Source organism: Pseudorca crassidens, chromosome 16 (assembly GCF_039906515.1).
Source record: "Pseudorca crassidens isolate mPseCra1 chromosome 16, mPseCra1.hap1, whole genome shotgun sequence".
NCBI lineage: Eukaryota > Metazoa > Chordata > Mammalia > Artiodactyla > Delphinidae > Pseudorca > Pseudorca crassidens.
Genome location: NC_090311.1, coordinates 44,831,520 through 44,849,644, shown reverse-complemented (window position 1 = coordinate 44,849,644; position 18,125 = coordinate 44,831,520). Strand labels below are relative to the sequence as shown.

Below are 18,125 nucleotides of genomic sequence, written 5' to 3'. Positions count from 1 at the left end.
ATTGGGTCCTCGTTGCTGCGTGCAGGCTTTCTCTAGTTGCGGCGAGTGTGGCTACTCTTCGTTGCGGTGCATGGGCTTCTCATTGCAGTGGCTTCTCTTGTTGCAGAGCATGGGCTCTAGGTGCGCGGACTTCAGTAGTTGTGGCATGTGGGCTCAGTAGTTGTGGCTCGCAGGCTCTAGAGTGCAGACTCAGTAGTTGTGGCGCATGGGCTTAGTTGTTCCGCAGCATGTGTGATCTTCCCAGACCAGGGCTCAAATCCGTGTCCCCTGCATTGGCAGGTGGATTCTTAACCACTGTGCCACCAGGGAAGTCCCTTGATCTGCAAAATTCTGTGCAATGTGTTAAAACTTTTTGATACCAAACATTCATTTCCTTACATGTTTTACATTTTGCATAGTTTCTTCTGAAACCAGTATTTCAAATGCAAATTTCATGACCACAATGTCTTAATTTTTGATTGTATATTTTATCAATAAACATAATTTTCCCCATTTACTATTTTTATACTTTTTTCCTATATAAAATATGTCTGCTAGATCCTTACCTATCTCCTAAGTGTCAAAGTATCAATCTTTCTGTTCACTTCTCTTTAGGAACATCTAGGTTTTGCCTTTTGAAGCACTCTGAGCTACTTGGGCTTTGAGTAGGGAAGTTCAGCTTACTTATTTTTTTGAATGTATTCTGATAACTGATCAGTTGGGTCATATTCTTATTTCATCTTCTATATTTACCTCGTCTCTAGTATTTCTGTTTTATCTTCTTTACTTTCAGTGTGTTGACCCAATAATATTTTTTTCCTTTGCTTGTTCAGAATTTGGCAAGTTATAGATCCAATTTATATTTTCCAGTGGTTACAATTCAGTTTGTAACTGTACAATCCAGTTTTGTAAAACAAAACATTACATGAAAACAACCTTGATCTTATATTTCACTGTAATTGTAAAAAATGAAATCGTTTCCATGAAACAGGCTTTAGAAGAGAAAGACATCTTGTATTTCTCTCCCTCCCTTCTTCCCATATCAGATCTGGATGTCCCACAGTTGGCAAGGCAGCTGGCGAGAAGTTTGAATTTGCCCTTGTTTGAGGGAAAATTAGTTCAGTGTGGCTTTGCCTTTGTCACAGAGAACCTATTTGGGAATGAAAAACGATGAGCTAAACACATGATAACGTAAAAGGGGGTGAACACATTCCAATAGTGTGTTTCTTTTAGAACTGTTTTGTTCTTTTAATTGATGTGCATGTAGACTGAGCTATTTATGAAAGCTACTTGTTTTTAGAAGTGTGTGTGCTATGTGCATGTGAATGTGTTGGTGGTGTCTGTGGTATGTGTTGGGTGCTTGGTGTGTGTACTTTCTGGTGTGCATATGGTTTGTGTACGTGTGTGATATGTGTATGCAGTGCATGTGTGTAGATGTGTGGTGCGTTTGTGGTGTCTGTGTGTGTGCTGTGCAAATGCCTGTGATGGGTATGGCATGTGTGGTATTTCTGTGTGGCAAGGTATTTCTGTACTTGTTTGAGTTGTGTGTAGTTTATGTGATCTGTGACATGTGATGCTTATAGAGCAAGTTGTGTGTGGGCACCTGTGATGTGTGTTCCACATGCCTAGAGTACTGCGTTTGATGTGTTTGGCATATGTGTACGTGGTGTGTGTATGTGTGTGAGTGCGTATGTGGTGTAATACATGTGTGATGTAGTATGTGTATGTTGTGGGTATTTGTGTGTAAAGTACTTTGTGTCTGGTGTGTGTGTATAGTGTGATAGGTATACGTAGCACGTCTGCGGTGGTGTGTGTGATAGGTGTGTGGCATGTGTCTTGTGTGTGTGTGTTAGTGTATAATGTACGTGTCTGGTTTACTGGACATGTGTAGCACCTGTGGTGCGTATAGTGTGTGGCTTGTGCAAGTGAGTCTGTGTAGGAGGTAGTGTGTGTGTGCACTTGGGTGTGGTCGTGGGCCCTGTGCATCTAATCTTGCACTGGAAGAAGCAATTTCTCTTCACCCCGTGCAGGTCCTGGTGGGGACCAGGCCAAGAGGACTGGAACCCACTCAGCCCGTCTATCCTCCCTGGCCCAGCAGGAGGCATCCTCTCAGATGTGGTGAACAGAAGCCCACAGTCTGGGGGAGATGCATGGAAGTGAGTAGCGGTGTTCCAAAGAATTGTCCCAGGGACCCCAGGCCCTACATCAAGGTCCCATGGGTTAGGGGTGGACTCCTTTATGTCCTGAGGATTGTGAGATTTCCTCCTGTCAATTATTACAAAGGTGGCAGATGCAGGGTCACAAAGGGTGGCCTTGGGGACAGTCCTGGAAACGATTTGGGTGGGCCGGAGACTCAGTGCAGGAGGGAGGTGTGGAAAGACTCTCTTTCTCCCTGGGTGATAGGGGGCCAGGTGAAAGGCAAGGTGTGCCCATGAGGCGTTCAGGAAAAGGGTTTCCCTTCTACTCTTAGTCTTCAGCATTACTTTTGGCAGGTGTGCTTTCCTATGCTGTGTTTCTGGTTCATGAACCTCAAGCCGTCAGGAATCTGGCCTTTGCTGAACCGAGGGGCACTTGAGACAGGCTGGTGTGTCTGATTCGCGGTCCAGTAAAACAGAGGGCAGTCTTTGCGTGCCCCCATATCCTCTCTGAAGCCAGCGGCAGGGGGGCAGCACTCCAAGGGAGTGCAGATGCCGGTCGATGCAGGGAAACCTGCATCTTTGCTCCTGGTGGAGCAGGGGAGCTGCAGAGCAAGATGCTGGTCGTGGCCCAGGTAGGGCCAGGAGACTTGAGTGCCGCCCCTCCTCTCTGAGGACCCTCACAGGCACCGGCTCAGCCCTGCTCCTGTGAGCAAATAGATCAGTGCTCTTGGATCTATCCTGCTGTCTCTGATTTCTCTCTCATAATTTCTACCTTCTTTTTTTAGTGATTATATGAATACATGAATGTACTGTTTTTAACTTTCCATTCTGAAATATTGCAAACCACACGCAAAGTCAAAGCCCCCTTTGACACCACTGTCCTGGATTTTACTTCTAATCCTGGCCCTCCTCCTCAAGGGTTATCAGTTTAATGTTTATCGTTTTATACATATTTTCACAGACAAAAATACGTAGTTTTCTTAACATATATAGTATTATATCACACACTTTCTTCAAATTCTCTTTTCACTTATGCCTTAGAGGTATTTCCAGATCAGAACATGCAGAAGGACCTAATCTTAAACTGCTGCATTGCAGTGCACAGTGAAAATACACCCCAATTCCATGTGACACTTTTTTTGGTGGACATTTGAAGTGCTTCCTTTTTATCCTACCTTAAACAATACGGCAATGAACATCTTGATGGATATGTAGTGTTTCTCTAAAATGGCTACTTAGATTTAGAAATGTCAAGATAAGAAACGTACATTTAAAATTTAACAGATAATGCCAAAAAGTTCCCCAAGAGGATTTGCCGATTGATACTTTCACCAATAATACCCACATTCCTTTTCAATTTTTATAAATATGATGAGCAAACCAACGGTTTCCTTGCTGTTTTAACTTGCATGTCCTTGGTCATGGAGGAGGCTACATAGCTTTTCATGTTTGTTGTCAATCTGGCTTCCCTTTCCTGTGAACTGTCTGCTTTCATCTTTTGCCTAGTCTTTGACTATTTGTTTTCTCATTGATGACAGAAAAGTACTTTATATATTCTGGAGATTGATACATTTTATAAATTGCTAACATTTTCTTCTAGTCTATGGTTTGTCTTTTAACTACGATTACAGTGTCTCATCATCTAAGAACTTTCAATTTTGATGTCATCAAATTTATTACAAATTTTTTTTAAGTTACTTTTTCTTTATAGCTTGGCACTCAGTGGACTCTTCTAAGTGTTCATCTTTTTCCCTTAAGCTTTGGAAAATTTTGTATTTATTTTTAATATTCCCTCTCCTATACTTCTCACATTCGTACCTTCCAGAACTTTGCTAATAAATTTTAGAACTTTGACATCTATTCACATTTCTTAACTTTTAAATGATTATACCCAACTCTTCCTTTGTTTTATGCTCAGGAAAAATTTCTTAGCTTGATTTTTCTTTAGTTATGTCTGTTTTACCATGCAGTATATTGAGTATATAGTAAGTTTTTTTACAATAATAGCTTTGTGTATGTATATGTGTATATACATACATACATACATTTTTTAAAGAATCGTGATCATTTCTTTATAATAGCAGCCTATGCTTGTTTCATGGGGATCAACAGTGTCTTGGCTCTCTCTGAGAACTTGAATTATCCCAACACAGAATCTCGCACATCTTGTTTGCAGATGTTGGCTCCTCTCTTGCTGGTCCTGGGCTTCCTCAGCTGCTTGGTAACTCTTGGTATTGCTCATCTTTGAATCTGGCATTCCTCTATGCTGGGACTAGTTGCTGTGACCCAGCAGCAGAGGCTTGGGATGAACCAATAGGCCAAGGGTTCCACTCATTACTCCTCATTATTCTCCTGGGTGAGGAGCTTCCCAGCGCCTCTTGGGTGTTTCCAGACATTCAGGTCACTACCCTGACTCTTGGGCTCAGGTACTCAACTCACACCCTCTCCTGATTGACAGAAGCAGCAGGGTGGGGAGAGGGGAGGGTCTGCAGCCCTGGCTGCTCCTTTTGTGCCCAGCCAATCACCCTGTCGGTCTCCCCAGATTCCCTTCTGGCTCCTGATTCACCACCTTTGGGGCTTCAAACACCTGGTGGGCTGCATCCACCTTTTGCAAAAGTCCTTTTCTGTGTGAATTTGGCTTATAGTTCCCTTCTGCAAAATGATCCCATTCACTTTCTGTCTTTTAAGGATTCCTCATAGTTTCTGATCCATTATAGAAATGTATTTTTTGTTTGTTCGTTTTCTGGCTCTAATATTGATTTTATAAAATACCTTTTCTGTAACTTTTCAGGATTTGGAATTGGAGATGAGAATGAGAGTAGGTGTAGTTCACCATCCTCATCTAATTTTCCCTCACATTTGTCTCTTGAAACTGGGTTCCAAATTAATTTCTGCATCAGCCTCCTGAATTTATTTTTTCAGTATCCATTTTGCTATTATTTGTTTTATCAATTAATCAAGTTGCCTTCACTGAAGAATTCAACAATGAAGATTTATCTTTAATCACTCTTTTTCCCCCTTCTCAGATTGCTCGCTCTGTATGACAGCCAAGTTATAGACTGGTTCTAAAATATTTATAAATTAAAATAGACTAAGGGGATGTGGATCTTATCTACACTGGCAAAGGCAGAAAGAGAAGAAAGCAAATACCCATCCAAGGAATTGTGCCAACAGCTGAGGAAAGTCTGTGTGTGGTTGGCAGGGCACAAAGGAAAGAACATTGTTTTGACCTATTTGGGTGGATTCCAGAAGCCCATACCCAGGATGAGAGGCTCAGCCTTTAATTTCAATCTGCTCATGGATACAGACACTTAATGGCTCATTAAGCACCAGGACTAATCATGATTTGATTTCCCACAGAATGTGTGTTTGAGAAAGTGGGTTGTACAGTGGTTAAAGGCTTGATTTCCTGAACAGCAATTCTCAAACTTCAGCATACGTCAACCTCACCTGGAGGGCTTGTTGGAATAGACTGCTGGCTCCAGAGTTCTGATTCCAAAGGGCTGGGGTGAGGCTTGAATATTTGCTTTTCTAACAAATTTTCAAGTGATGCTGATGCTTCTGGCCAGGGACGCACTTTGAAAACGAATCCACAGTCTGACAAATTTAGGATTAACATCTTTATCACTTCTTAACTGCTTGAGCTGGAACAAGCGATCGATCCTCTGCACCCTCAGTGTACTTCACCAAGGATCCTAATAGGCTAGAATAATAGAATTTCCCTCACTGGGTTGGCATAAAGATCAAATAAGATAAAGTTTACACTAAGCACTGAATATGCACCCAGATTACCTCAAATACTCAAAATCTAGATATAATCACGATTTGCTTTGACAAAGTTAAGGACAATAACTTAGAATTTAAAAAATACAATTTATTCTTACCTACACTTTTAAACTGTATGTCAGAAACTTGCCATAGGGTGTTCAGGATTGGATAACTGTTGCTTATCTTCCCATTGTTAGAACCTAGCCCCAGGCCAACTTATGGAAAAGCCCATTAATCATGGGTCTAGTTAATACCATATTCAGTTTCAGGCTACTTATAAAGGTGAAGAAAAGACATATATTAACAGAACTCATTATGCCACTCTCTTGATAGTTTACATTTTAACATGTAAAATCTACAGGAAACTGCCCCAAATCAATTAAGGATACCAGGCCTGAACTTCGGATCCATATGAAAAAGTGCACTTTTCCATAAATGTATATTATTGCCCTGGAGCTGGTTCTCAAAGTATGTTCCTGACAAACACCATCAGCCTGACCTGGGAACTTGTTAAATGTAAGGTTCTCAAGTCCTACTTGGATGAACAGAATCAAAGCTCTGGGGATGGGCCCAGGTGACCAACACTTGCCCACTAACTTTGACAACCACTGCCCCAAAAGACAAATGATCACAGGAGAAATGTGCTTTAGCCCAGCTCCCTGATTTTACAGGTGGGAACACTTACATCTGGGAAAAAAAACGAGCATCAAGTGACAGGGTAGCTTGGTAGCAGAGCTGAGGTTAAGAGGCAGGCATCTCCCTCCTAGCCCTGCCTGCTCCCCCAGGCTGGGTGGGGGCCATCACAGACCTGAGTCACCCAGGCCCACCGATGAAACAAAGGCTCCCCCGGAAGCTTGGAAACTTCCCTTCGGAATGCGACTGCTTCAAGAGACAAGCATGCTTCCTTTGTTTTTAGTGATGTTGTGTTATCACCGTCAGAGCAGCTGAACAGAGAGCCTTACCAGAATCAAAGGCGCCAGGAAGGCAGACCTCCTCTGGAGGCTGTGCGGGCCAGCAGCACACAAGGCCAGGCTGCCAGGAGCACGGTGGGAGACGTGGCTCTGGGAACGGAAGCAGCCCATGGACGGCCTTCTCGGACTTCCTGGCTGCCTGTGGTACAGAGCAGAGACACAGCTGACTTTTTTAATGTGCTGTGAAGGAGTCAGCTCCTCCAAGACACAAGTCAGCCCTGGGCTTGCTTGAGAAAAATCTTGATTGTATCAACACATCTCAATGACTCTCCTTCTATTCTTCCTTTGTCTGAGAGACCAGTGAAAGCTGAGGCTATGTCACTGCATTTGAGTGTCAGTGAGGGCAACAGGTGCTTTTCCTGGTGGTCGCCTTTGGGTGTCAGGTAGCCCCCAACATCACGGGAGCAGGACCAAACTGAATGGGAAGCAGAGCTTTTCTTTCTGCTCTTTCCCCCACCCTCCTCCCGGATCTCAACACACGTACACACACCTGCAAGGACTCACTACAACTACAGCAGAAAGGAGGTGGGGGAAGACTAAAAACGTGTGGTTGCTTATATATACATTTATTTACACTTTGGAACATGTATATCTTTACATTTTACATATAGCATATATATATATGTATCACATATGTGTGTATACATATACATGCATGCATATATTGTATATCACACATGCATGTATATACATATACATATATAGAGACACACCTTGGAGATACTGTAGGTAAGGTTCCAGACACCACAAAAAATGAATATTGCAATAAAATGAGTCACATTTTTTGGTTTCCCAGGGCATTTAAAAATTATGTTTACACTCTACTATAGTCTATTAAATGTGCAATAACATTATGTCTAAAAAAACAATGTACATAGTTTAATTAAAAGATACTATATTGCTAAAAAATGGTAACCATAACTTTAGCAAGTCATAATAGTAACATCAAAGATCACAGATCACAGATCACCATAACAAATATAATAATACTAATGAAAAAGTCTGAAGTATTGCTAGAATTACCAAAATATAACACAGAGACACAAAATGAGCAAATGCTGTTGGAAAAATGATGTCAATAGATTTGGTCCACGGAGGGTTACCACAAACCTTCAATTTGTAAAAAACACAATAAAGCGAAACGCAGGTAATGAGGTGTGCCTGTATATGTCATAACACATATAATCAGTTGTGGAGTCCAGGTGGAGACTCTTTTCTGTTTGCCTCCAAAAACTGTCCCATCTTCATGTTCTTTAATAGAGTGAAGTCCTTAACAATACAGAATACAGATCTGGCCCCTTATCTGCTGCAAGATTTCTGCACATCTGGCTCCTGCTTCAACCATTCCCAGAGGCCACTCTTGGGCAAATCTGAGTAACCTCTTGACTACTAAAGTCAGTTGTCCTCTCTTCCCGTTTCTCCAGGTGGCAGCTCAGGGCACTGTTAACCATGCCCTCTTTCACCTCACCACCCCTTCTCCTCCTACCCCTCCCACCCTTCCATCCAGCTTTGCCTAGAGAAGAGGCGCCACAGCTTAGATCACTTGGACACAAGACCCAGAGAACTTTCTATGGGACCTCATAGCCCAGCCAGGCAGGAGCTGCATGTGCCGGCTGAGTAGGAGAATCCTGGGCTTACATGGCTTTCCTGGCCCAGGATCCTCAGTTGTACTGAGCACGTTCTATTGATCACTGACAGATGTTCGTGGAAGAAAATAGGGAAACAAGCTGGTCAATCCAGGTAGGATGTACAAAGCACAAACTGCAAGACTTTCTGTTACTGGTTCTTGATGGGGTGGCAGGTACATAGAAAAGAATTCTCAAGCCTCAGTGGAGGGTGAGAATAAACATCTTTAGCTGTTGCTTCACCAACACTCCATCGTCCACAAAGATGGGTCCCAGTGTTGCTCACAAGGACCCTCTCTGAGGACGCACTTTGCCAGCCCTTGGAAGCCCTGCCATTTCTCTCACCCACATGCTCTTGGATATGGTTTTATGAGGCAGGCGGTGTTGTTTCCAAAAGCCACAGCTCAGCATGTTTTCCATAAATCACTTTAATAGAAGACACATGAAAAAGTCAAAAACTTCTTTAGCACGTGTGAAATGAAATTAAGAAACAGTTACAAAAATACCAAAGAATCTGTTGGGTGAATCCAACATCAAGGAGAAAAAGGGGATCTATTCCCGATTCCTAGGTGAGGTATCAGTTTCCTGCCAGGGCCAGAATGAAGGCTGACTTCCAGAAAGATTAGTTGTAAGAGGGAAGCAAAGGATGCCAAGAAAAATAATACAGCTTGGTTTAATTAACTTAGCTGAATGCATATTTTCCTTCTGTCATGGCAGCTAACTAAAGGTTTCTGGCCCGATTCACTCAATCCCTCCACCCTTTACTCTTCTCCATTCAGTCCTGAACTCCTATAGTGCCCTTAGGAAAGGCCCCCATTGAATGAGTTGTCCTAATATCTTGAGGGCCTTGTCTGCTCGGGGCAACTTTCTGTCTTGATATTGGGTTTCTGAAATTCTGAAGAGGCCAGTCTGAGACTTTCTTATATACTATCAGTGGGGCTATAAACTGGTGCAAATTTTATGGAGGGAAATATCACCAAATCTGTTCAAATAAAATATACTCTAGCCTTTGACCAAAAATTTCAGTTTTACGAATTTATTATACAGAAACATGCACACGGGTATGTTGCAAAAACCCAACTTTCCATTGAGAGGTGACTCAATCAATAAATTATGCTACAACAGAGAACTGGATTAATAATAACTGATATTCATTGGAAAGACCAAGATGGTTCTATATGGATTGACATGGAAAGATTCAACAGGATCTTAAGTGAAAAACTAAATTGCAATAAAATATGTATAGTAAACATTATCTGCATAGAACAGGTTATGCATCGTATCACGATCTGAAAGACTATACCCCAATGCTGATGGTTCTGGGAGCGGGGGAAGGGCATGGTAGCTTTCCACCCTCCCCATATGTGACAATGGAGTACTTTTAACTCTTCCTGCTTCCCAGACGGTTCACCAAGATGCTTCCATTCAGTTCCACTCAGCTGCTTCCACTGGACCTCGTAACCAAGTCCAGAAAAACCCTGCTGTCTTTTTCCCCTGCCTTATCACATCCCTTTTCTGATGAAATACACATGCTTGAATGGGGAGAAAGTAAAACTAAGGGAGAAGGTAAGCAATTTGGGTGAATAATTCACATTTTTATCTATAATGTTTTGATTATTTTTAGAAGACATCACCATAAAGATTAAACAATACAAAAAAATGGAAAAAAGATGAGAATAGCTATCTGCTTTACTCACCATGTGAGCAGATTCGCAGGGTACAGTCATCCCCAGTCCTGGTTCTTGGAGGCCTTTGGAGGAGGAAAGCAGCCTAAGATTCCACAAAGCTGCTCCGTTGTCATGTGGACCCAGACGTGTTGAGAAGGTGCCTTCAAGGCGCCACAGACATTAAGGAGAGTCATGTCCAGCCCTGTGGAGCAACGATGCAAGGGCAGAAGATCTAAAAACAAGATTTTCCCCAGGGAGGGTCAGGAGGGGCCCACAGTAGCTGGGGCTCTCAGAAGCCAAGCAGCACACCTGAGCTCCTCACAGGCCACCACTGAGCCCACTCGCATCAGGTTCAGGGGCAGGGCCACTGCCGGGGCAGCTCTCAGTGGTCAGGGCGCTAGGAGAGCACGGCTGGTGGAGGAAGTGTGTTTCAGGGGCTCCTCCAGGAAGCTCCCCGCTCCAGGACCTTCACGAAGTCACCGCCACCTTCCTGCAATGACAAGCAGGCTCCGGCTCTCTCGGCCCTGCCTCTGCCATTGCAAGTGTTCTCTATAGACATCACCCACCTGGTCTCAGGATGCCTGAGCTCACGTACAATCCTGGTGCTAAAACCTCAGGGCTCCCATTCCCCCCCGGGCTATGTGTGTGGGCACAGACACACCTCAGGGGTGAGGATTATTTCAAATTCTCTCCCTAATCCCTTCTTTGCCCTGTGAATTTCTGAACACTCCTTTCCTGAAAGCCTTTTTCAGGCCTATCACCTGATATCCTCCTTGGTACCTGCTTTTCCTATGTGGCCTGAGGTTTTGGTTCCTTAATCACCGTGGTTTTCAGTTCATTGCCATATTGATTACATCAGCATTTCTCTTCAGTTTTCTACTTTCTTTTTAGTTTCCTACTTTCTTTTCAGTTTCCTTGGACAGAAGGCTTTCATTCTGATATTTTAGGCCAATTTTTGTATTTCTACACTAGCTTTAAATCCTAATCCTAACCTTTTTTTTTTTTTTTTTTTTTTTTTTTTGCGGTACGCGGGCCTCTCACTGTTGTGGCCTCTCCCGTTGCGGAGCACAGGCTCCGGACGCGCAGGCTCAGCAGCCATGGCTCACGGGCCCAGCCGCTCCGCGGCATGTGGGATCCTCCTGGACCGGGGCACGAACCCGTGTCCCCTGCATCGGCAGGTGGACTCTGAACCACTGCACCACCAGGGAAGCCCTAATCCTAACCTTTAACACTAACTTTCACCCAAACCTTGCCTCTCTGCCTTTCTTCTGGGTTCCTGCAATGAGATACCACTTAGCCCTGCAAAGATGGCTTTTCCGGTGTTAGAATGAAAGAAGTCCCAGATATAGTGTTAATTTAAAAACAGAGTTGGAGGACAGTATGTTAAGAAGGATCTCATTCTCTCAGTCTCCCTGTAAGCCTCACGCCTGGGTGCACAGTGCTGGGTAGCAACCCCATGACACCTTCGTGTGTCTGGATAGGTGACTTGATGTCACACGGGGCCAGGGGTGACCTCAGAGCTGGCCTGAGCAATGGTTCATTGTCCAGGGGCAGTCAAGCAGTGGCGAGCCAGGACCCTCCCCTCCCCGGGGCAGCTTAAGTACAGGTGGAGCAGTCCTTGGGGAAGGGGTCTTTACCCACATTTCCTGTGGTCACTGTAACAAATTACCACAAACTCAGTAGCTTCAAACAACCAAAATTCATTCTCTCATAGCTCTGGATGCCAGGAGTCTGAAATCAAGATGTCAGCAGGGCCATCCACATTCCCTGCAAAGCCCCCCTGGGAGAACTCTTCCTTGCTCCTTCCAGCTTCTGGCGGCTGCCTTAGCATTCCTGAGCTGTGGCCACATCACTCCAATCTGCTACCGTCTTCATGGGACCTTCTCCTCTGTGTAGGTCTGTGTCAAATTCCCTCTCTTATAAAGGGTCCACTCAGATAACCCAGGATATGCTCCTCCGCACAAGATCACTAACTTAATCACATCTTTTTCCATATAGGGTGATATTCACAGGTCCTGGGGTTTAGGGTGTGGACATATCTTTCGGGGCCACCATTCACCCCACTACACACACCCACGCTATTCATGGAGCTGGAAGAGATGCCAGATGTTAGATATCGAAAGGGTGTCAAAAGCACAGCCCACACAAATAACTCCCCCCAAATAAACAAGTCAGCAGTGAGTCATACCCAGGCAAAGTGTGTTTCTCTTTGCCAAGTGCTGAGTTGTGTAGACTCAAGTCTCTCACACCACGCTGATCCTTGTGTGTGTCTGCTAGGCCAATTCAAAACTCCGTGTGCTAGGTCTGGCCCCAGGGATTCCTTGGGCCAAAGGGCAGCAGCCATATTTGGGGGAGCGCGTGGGTGTGAGGGCGTGGCGGTGTGATGCAGAAACACTGGGCTCAAGTCCTGGTTCCTCCACTTACTAGCCCTCTGTCCTGGGACAAGACATGTAGCTTTTTTAAAGAAGGACAAAAATAATCTCTATGTTTTATGATTTTGCAAGAATTAAATGGTAAAATGTACGTATATTAAAGCTAAACTCTTAACACGTTCAGGGGATTGAGCAGCCGGGGACCAGGAGAGGAGCACGGTGGGCAGGCTGGTCATCTTGGCACCTGCTGTAAGTGGAACAACCTGAGGCAAGTCCTCACTCTCCACTCTGTTTCCCAGTGGGTTCAGGAAGCCCCAGAGACTCAATGGGCACTTCCTACCTTCCTCCATCCAGCCTGAGAAAGTGGCAACGATCATAGGTCAATGCATTTACGTAGGGAGAGAAACTCTCTTCCGACAGAAGACAGTCACCCCATGATCCAAGATGATTTCCTCCTCCTGTTTCCTGGATCTCAAATACATAAAGATACTTAGACGCACAATAGGCAAAACAGGGCGCTGCTGAGGACTATCGCTCCCTTTCTGCACCAAGATCTGAAGGGTGGATGCACCCAGCAGGAATGGCCCCCTCTGGGCTGGGATTCAGAAATTAAAGGTATACAGTCCCTCCAGTGCATTCCCTGTCCCCCAGCCCTCTCCTCTTGGGAGGCATGACTATCATATTTGCTACCATCACCATCACCACCTGATGATAACAGGTGGGGACGCAGCCCAGGAGGTGGTCCTGCTTCCCCCTGACTGAGCCCTCTGGGGCCTCCATCCTGACCACCCCTCCCCACCCCATGGCGGTCTGCCGATGCTCCCATGCCCACCCACCCAGTCCCACACAGGTACCTACCACGGCTAAAATGAAGAGAATCCAAACTGGGAGCTGCTGTGAATAGGCAAAGCCCTCAGAGATTTTTACTAAATCCAGCTAGGACCTGCGGCTTATTTATAAACTCATGTGGCTTTCTGACTTCTTTCACTTTAGCCAGATTGCTGACATGTTCTTAAATTATCCAGTTTTTTTTTTTTTTCCTTCTTCTCTGTTTCTTGGGAAGATAAAGCCTCAAGCATGTGGCCTCTGTCTGTTCATAACAATGATGGTTTTCTGGGCGGCTGTCCCCCACCCAGACCACCATTCACTGCAGTTACCATTTTAACCCAGACTTCAGAAGCCTCAGAGGTATTTAGCCCTTAGGAACACAGAAAAGAAAGGATTAAGGGGGAGAAACTACAATGCAAAGGTTTTTGTTTTTCATTTCATCTATGTAGCCATATAGTAAGAAATTCTGTTATTAAAAATTAAAATTTGTAATTCAGAAATCCTCAGGCAGCATACATGTTTCTACTGCGTGATCTCTAATGGTCCAAGCAAATTCAGAAAACTTCCAATGGGTTCAAGGACTGACAGGATGGCAGGCTTCAAGGAATGACATGATGGCAAGCGTCAAAGACTATTTCATCCGAAGCCACGAGTTATTTTATAGCAGAGAAATGCAATATAGCTTTGGAGACAGTTGACTTTGTCCTGCTCAAAGAGTCCCAAAAGATTTTGCCTGTGGGCTGTCGTTTGAACTCTTCTCTAGTCCTAACCCTGCCCCATCTGGGAAAGGTGCTGTACTAACACTCCCCAAATTCAGCAAGGTTCAGACTGGGGCTGATTAACATATTGTAACTTTCAAATTAAAGACAGGAACTCTCCCTCCTCATCCCAATTCTGCACAATTACTCCATAGATTGCTCACCAGGGAACATCAAAACGGAAAAAAGTAAGCACCACCCACCCACATCACAGCTGGGATTGTCACTTCCTAAAAGAAAACTCTCACTTGCCTCACCTAAGCCTGTAAAGTTCCCCATGAGTTCACTCAGGATGTTAAAAGCACTAGCCAGTGTTCACCTCTGTGTTGGGCGTATCAACATGCCCCACTTGCACTCACTGTGAGCCTACAGTAGTTTGAAATTTGTCCACAAATACTTGGGCACTCCCTTCAAACAGCAAACCCCTCCCCTGAGTGTGTGGACTCAGTGACTGCCTCCTGGCAAGTAGAGAGAAGGCAGAAGTGCTGGGGTGCAATTTCAGAGAACAAGTATATTCGTTTTTTATTGCCGCATAACAAATTACCATGAACTTGTCTTAATGCACATTTATTATCTCACAGTTCTAGAAATCAGAAGTCCCGGTACAGTGTGACGGAGTCTTCTGCTCAGAGGCTCACAAGGCTGAAATCAGGGGTGGCCAGGACTGAGATCTCATCTGAGGCTCGGGGTCCTCTTCCGAGCTCATGCAAGTTGTTGGCAGAATTCGGTTCCTTGTGGTTGTAGGGACTGAGGTCCCCATAATCTTGCTGACTGTTGGCTGGGGACCACTCTCAGCTCCTAGAGGCTGCTCTTGGGGTCTTGACACATGGGGCCCTCCACAATAAGGCAGTTCGCTCCTTCAAATCCCTGGTTGAACATCTCATTAGATCAGGCCTACCGAGGATCATCTCCCTTCTGATTAACTCAGTCAACTTGTTAGGGATCTTAATCACAATATTCCTGCTGCCATATAATCATCATGGGAGTGAGATCCCATCATATTTATATAAGTCCTGCTTCCTTTCAAAAGGAGGGTATTACACATGTGCGCCAGCGGGCAGAATCTAAGGGGCCATTACAGAATTCTGCCTGACACACTGAGTGATAAAAAGCCCTGTGGATTCCTGCTTGTCTTTCTTCCTCTCTCTCTGGCATCTCCCACTTTGGAGAAAGTCCACTGCCATACAGTGACTTGCCAAAAGGCCAAGCAGCTTTTTGGAAAAGTCACCAGGTAGAAATGAGGTCTTCTGTTAGCAGTCAGCAAGGAACCAAGTCCTGCATCCCATACCCATGGTTGGTGGATGGGCGGTGGGGACAATCTTAGCAGCAGATCCGCCAGCCCCAGTCCAGCCTTCAGATGACAGCGGCCCTGACCAATGTCTTAACTCCAATCCTTCCGCAGATCCTGAGCCCAAATCACCCAACTGAGCTGCTCCCAGATTCCTGACCCTCAAAACATGCGTTATACACATACAACACTAGTTTGCTGTTTGGAGATTCTCTATTTTAAGGTAACTTATTACACAGCTATAAATAACTAATACACAGCCTTTATTCACTAAAAGAGCGGGAAAATGTTGCATCAAAAAATGAGAAAAAAAAAAATATCCCAGCCAAACTGCTCTCTATCCTCAAAGACAGAGCTCTCATCCTGGCCTTTGTCACTCCAGCCAGAGGCTCGCAATTACACTGTGCTCACACTGGATGCCTCCCCTCTTCTGCAGGGCGATGAAAAGCCACATTGCCAAACCCCAGGTTCCATTTCCCAGGGTTCTGCTGTTCCCAAGGTTCTCCCCAGCATTCTCCTTAGTTTGGATTAATATTTTGTTTCACTCTGAGTACCAGGCTCACCAACCCACGTGCCCTTCCTCTGGACTCCTTGCTTTCCTCTCGGTGGCCTTTTCCCTGCATGTAGCTTCCAGCCTCGGCAGTGAGCTGGGGCTGTGTGAAAGCAGAGTTCCTCCAAAGAGGGTGCATCTGGAGCTACCCAGGCCCTGGCTTAAAGCCATGGCTTGATTTAAGCCATTTCACGGTGGAAAGCCAGGCTCTTAAATCTAGGTTGTCTTCCTCCCAGGCTGTGAACTTAGATGACAAATCACAGCATATCTTCTTCCTGACTGCCCGGCTGCCCTCATGAGCTGCACCACTCCGGGCCGTGATGCAGAATACAAGGGTCCATGGGAGGCACGCCCAGCCTGCATCTCATGCTCTGATGAATGAAAGGGCAGGGTGGGCTGCAGTTCCTCCCCTCTTTGTCACCCATGGGAATCCGCTGCCCGCCCAGTCCGGAGCGAGGTGGGAAAGAGGGTCCTGAGTGCCCCGTCCTCCATGGTAAACAGGGAGAGAATAAGCCATCTGCCTGGGCCGCAGCAGATCAAGCTAAGTTCCAGTTCCAGGTGAAACAAAGCCAGGGCCACGACTTGTATAATTTCAGGTCGGTTCACCCTGAGCTCAAGGAACAGTCAGTCACCAGAAGGCTCGGCTTGACACAGTGCAGACCCCTCACCCCTCACTGCTGGCAGTGAGTAATTGGCACTAAACATGGGATGTGTCTGGATTTAATCTAACCTGAACTCAATTACTTGACTCGCCTGATGGAAAATTGCCCAGCCTCCAGTGTTTAAATGAAGAGACGGCTCTAAAATCTTCCGGTCCCTGCAGCCCATGTTCTGTTCTTCCTGCCCTCATAGGTAGGCATAGGGATGCACACGTGCTGGGCCCTGCCTCCAGCTCCTTGGGTACTCCCCCGACCACTACCTCATCTGATACCCAGGACAGAGTGGGGTGTTGGGAGGGAGATGTGCTGATGCTGCATCCCTGTCACTCAGGTCAGAAGATGGAGTCAAAGTCACAAGCCCAAGGGACTAGGCAGTAGTAGCTAAGAGGAGAGAGAAAGCCTGGTTGTCCCTTCTTACATCACTGCAGTGGAGCATGGCTCAGTTTCCGGCACCCAGAGAGAGGATGCCTCTAGCCAGGAGAGGCCCACTGGGAGTACCTGAGCCTTGGCTCTGAGTCTCCGCACGGCATCCCACTTTCTGCATTCGATTTTCTGAGGCCAGCCTGCATCTCTCAGCTGGAATCACAATGGCCCTTAGAACTCTCCTCCCACGGCACACAGACACCTAGGCAGGATTTGAGAGGCCCAAATCCCAACCCCACTGGCCTCTTTCCTCTCCTCCAGGCTCTGCACTGCATCAGGCCCACTTCTAGCCCAGGCCTTGGAGGTTTCTCCGCTCTGTCCTGCCCATGCCTTCGAGAAGGTGTCTCTGCTCTATCCAGCCTGCCTCTGAACTTGACAGCTCTTGCCCTGGCAGCCTCTCCCTGGGTACATCCAGGCACCGTTGGATGTGCGGGCTTCTGAGTCGGCCATCTCTTCCTCTCGAGCGCCGCTCTGTGTCCCATAGGATGCCGAGGGTGAGCAGAGTTCTCTTCCTCAGTCTCAGAGAAGCACACGTCCCCACTGTGCTGCAGCCACGGGCCTCACCTGCATCTCAGCCTGGTCCCCGCTGGGCCTGGGGCAAGTGGGAGAGTCCTGGGGAGAACTCTCAGGCAGGAGGTGAGAAACTTCCAACTAGAACCTGCTTCTGTTTGTTTCTGGGCCAAGTAGGCACACCCAGGGAGCAATCAGGCTGCTACCTTGGAATCCTGCCCTGAATTCCAACCAACGTCATGCCTCTTCCGCACGGGGCTGTCCTCAGGACCCCTGCCCTGAGTTGGAGAGAATTAAAATGACGTGCAATCGGATGGCAACAAAATTCTCTGTCTCATTTATTTTTCTCTTAAAGCTTTGACTCATAGGCTAAGATGCTGTCAATGGGAGAAAGAAAAAGTGTATATTTTAGACATAATTTTGAAAAAACTTTCAAAGAAATCGGTAATCATTAAAAGGCCATACCACAATTGGTTAATGTAATTTGGGCCAAAGTTCAATTCACTGGGTTTGAAACCTGTTTCCATCATTAATTACCTATGTAATTTGGGGTAATTTGCTTAACTTCTCTCTGCCTCAGTTTCTTCAT

At 45.7% G+C, this 18,125-nt stretch overlaps 1 long non-coding RNA gene across 1 annotated transcript in view; it reads right to left on the bottom strand.

Moving 5' to 3' along the window:
• Positions 1 to 970: 970 nt before the first annotated feature.
• The window catches only part of LOC137208492 (uncharacterized), a 29,819-nt gene continuing 12,664 nt past the window's right edge, over positions 971 to 18,125 (bottom strand). The window contains exons 2-4 of the long non-coding RNA XR_010935641.1: positions 10,179 to 10,350; positions 6,848 to 6,995; positions 971 to 1,129 (exon numbers count right to left, since the gene is read on the bottom strand). This is a non-coding gene — a long non-coding RNA (uncharacterized lncRNA). The remainder of the gene's footprint in view (positions 1,130 to 6,847; positions 6,996 to 10,178; positions 10,351 to 18,125) is intronic.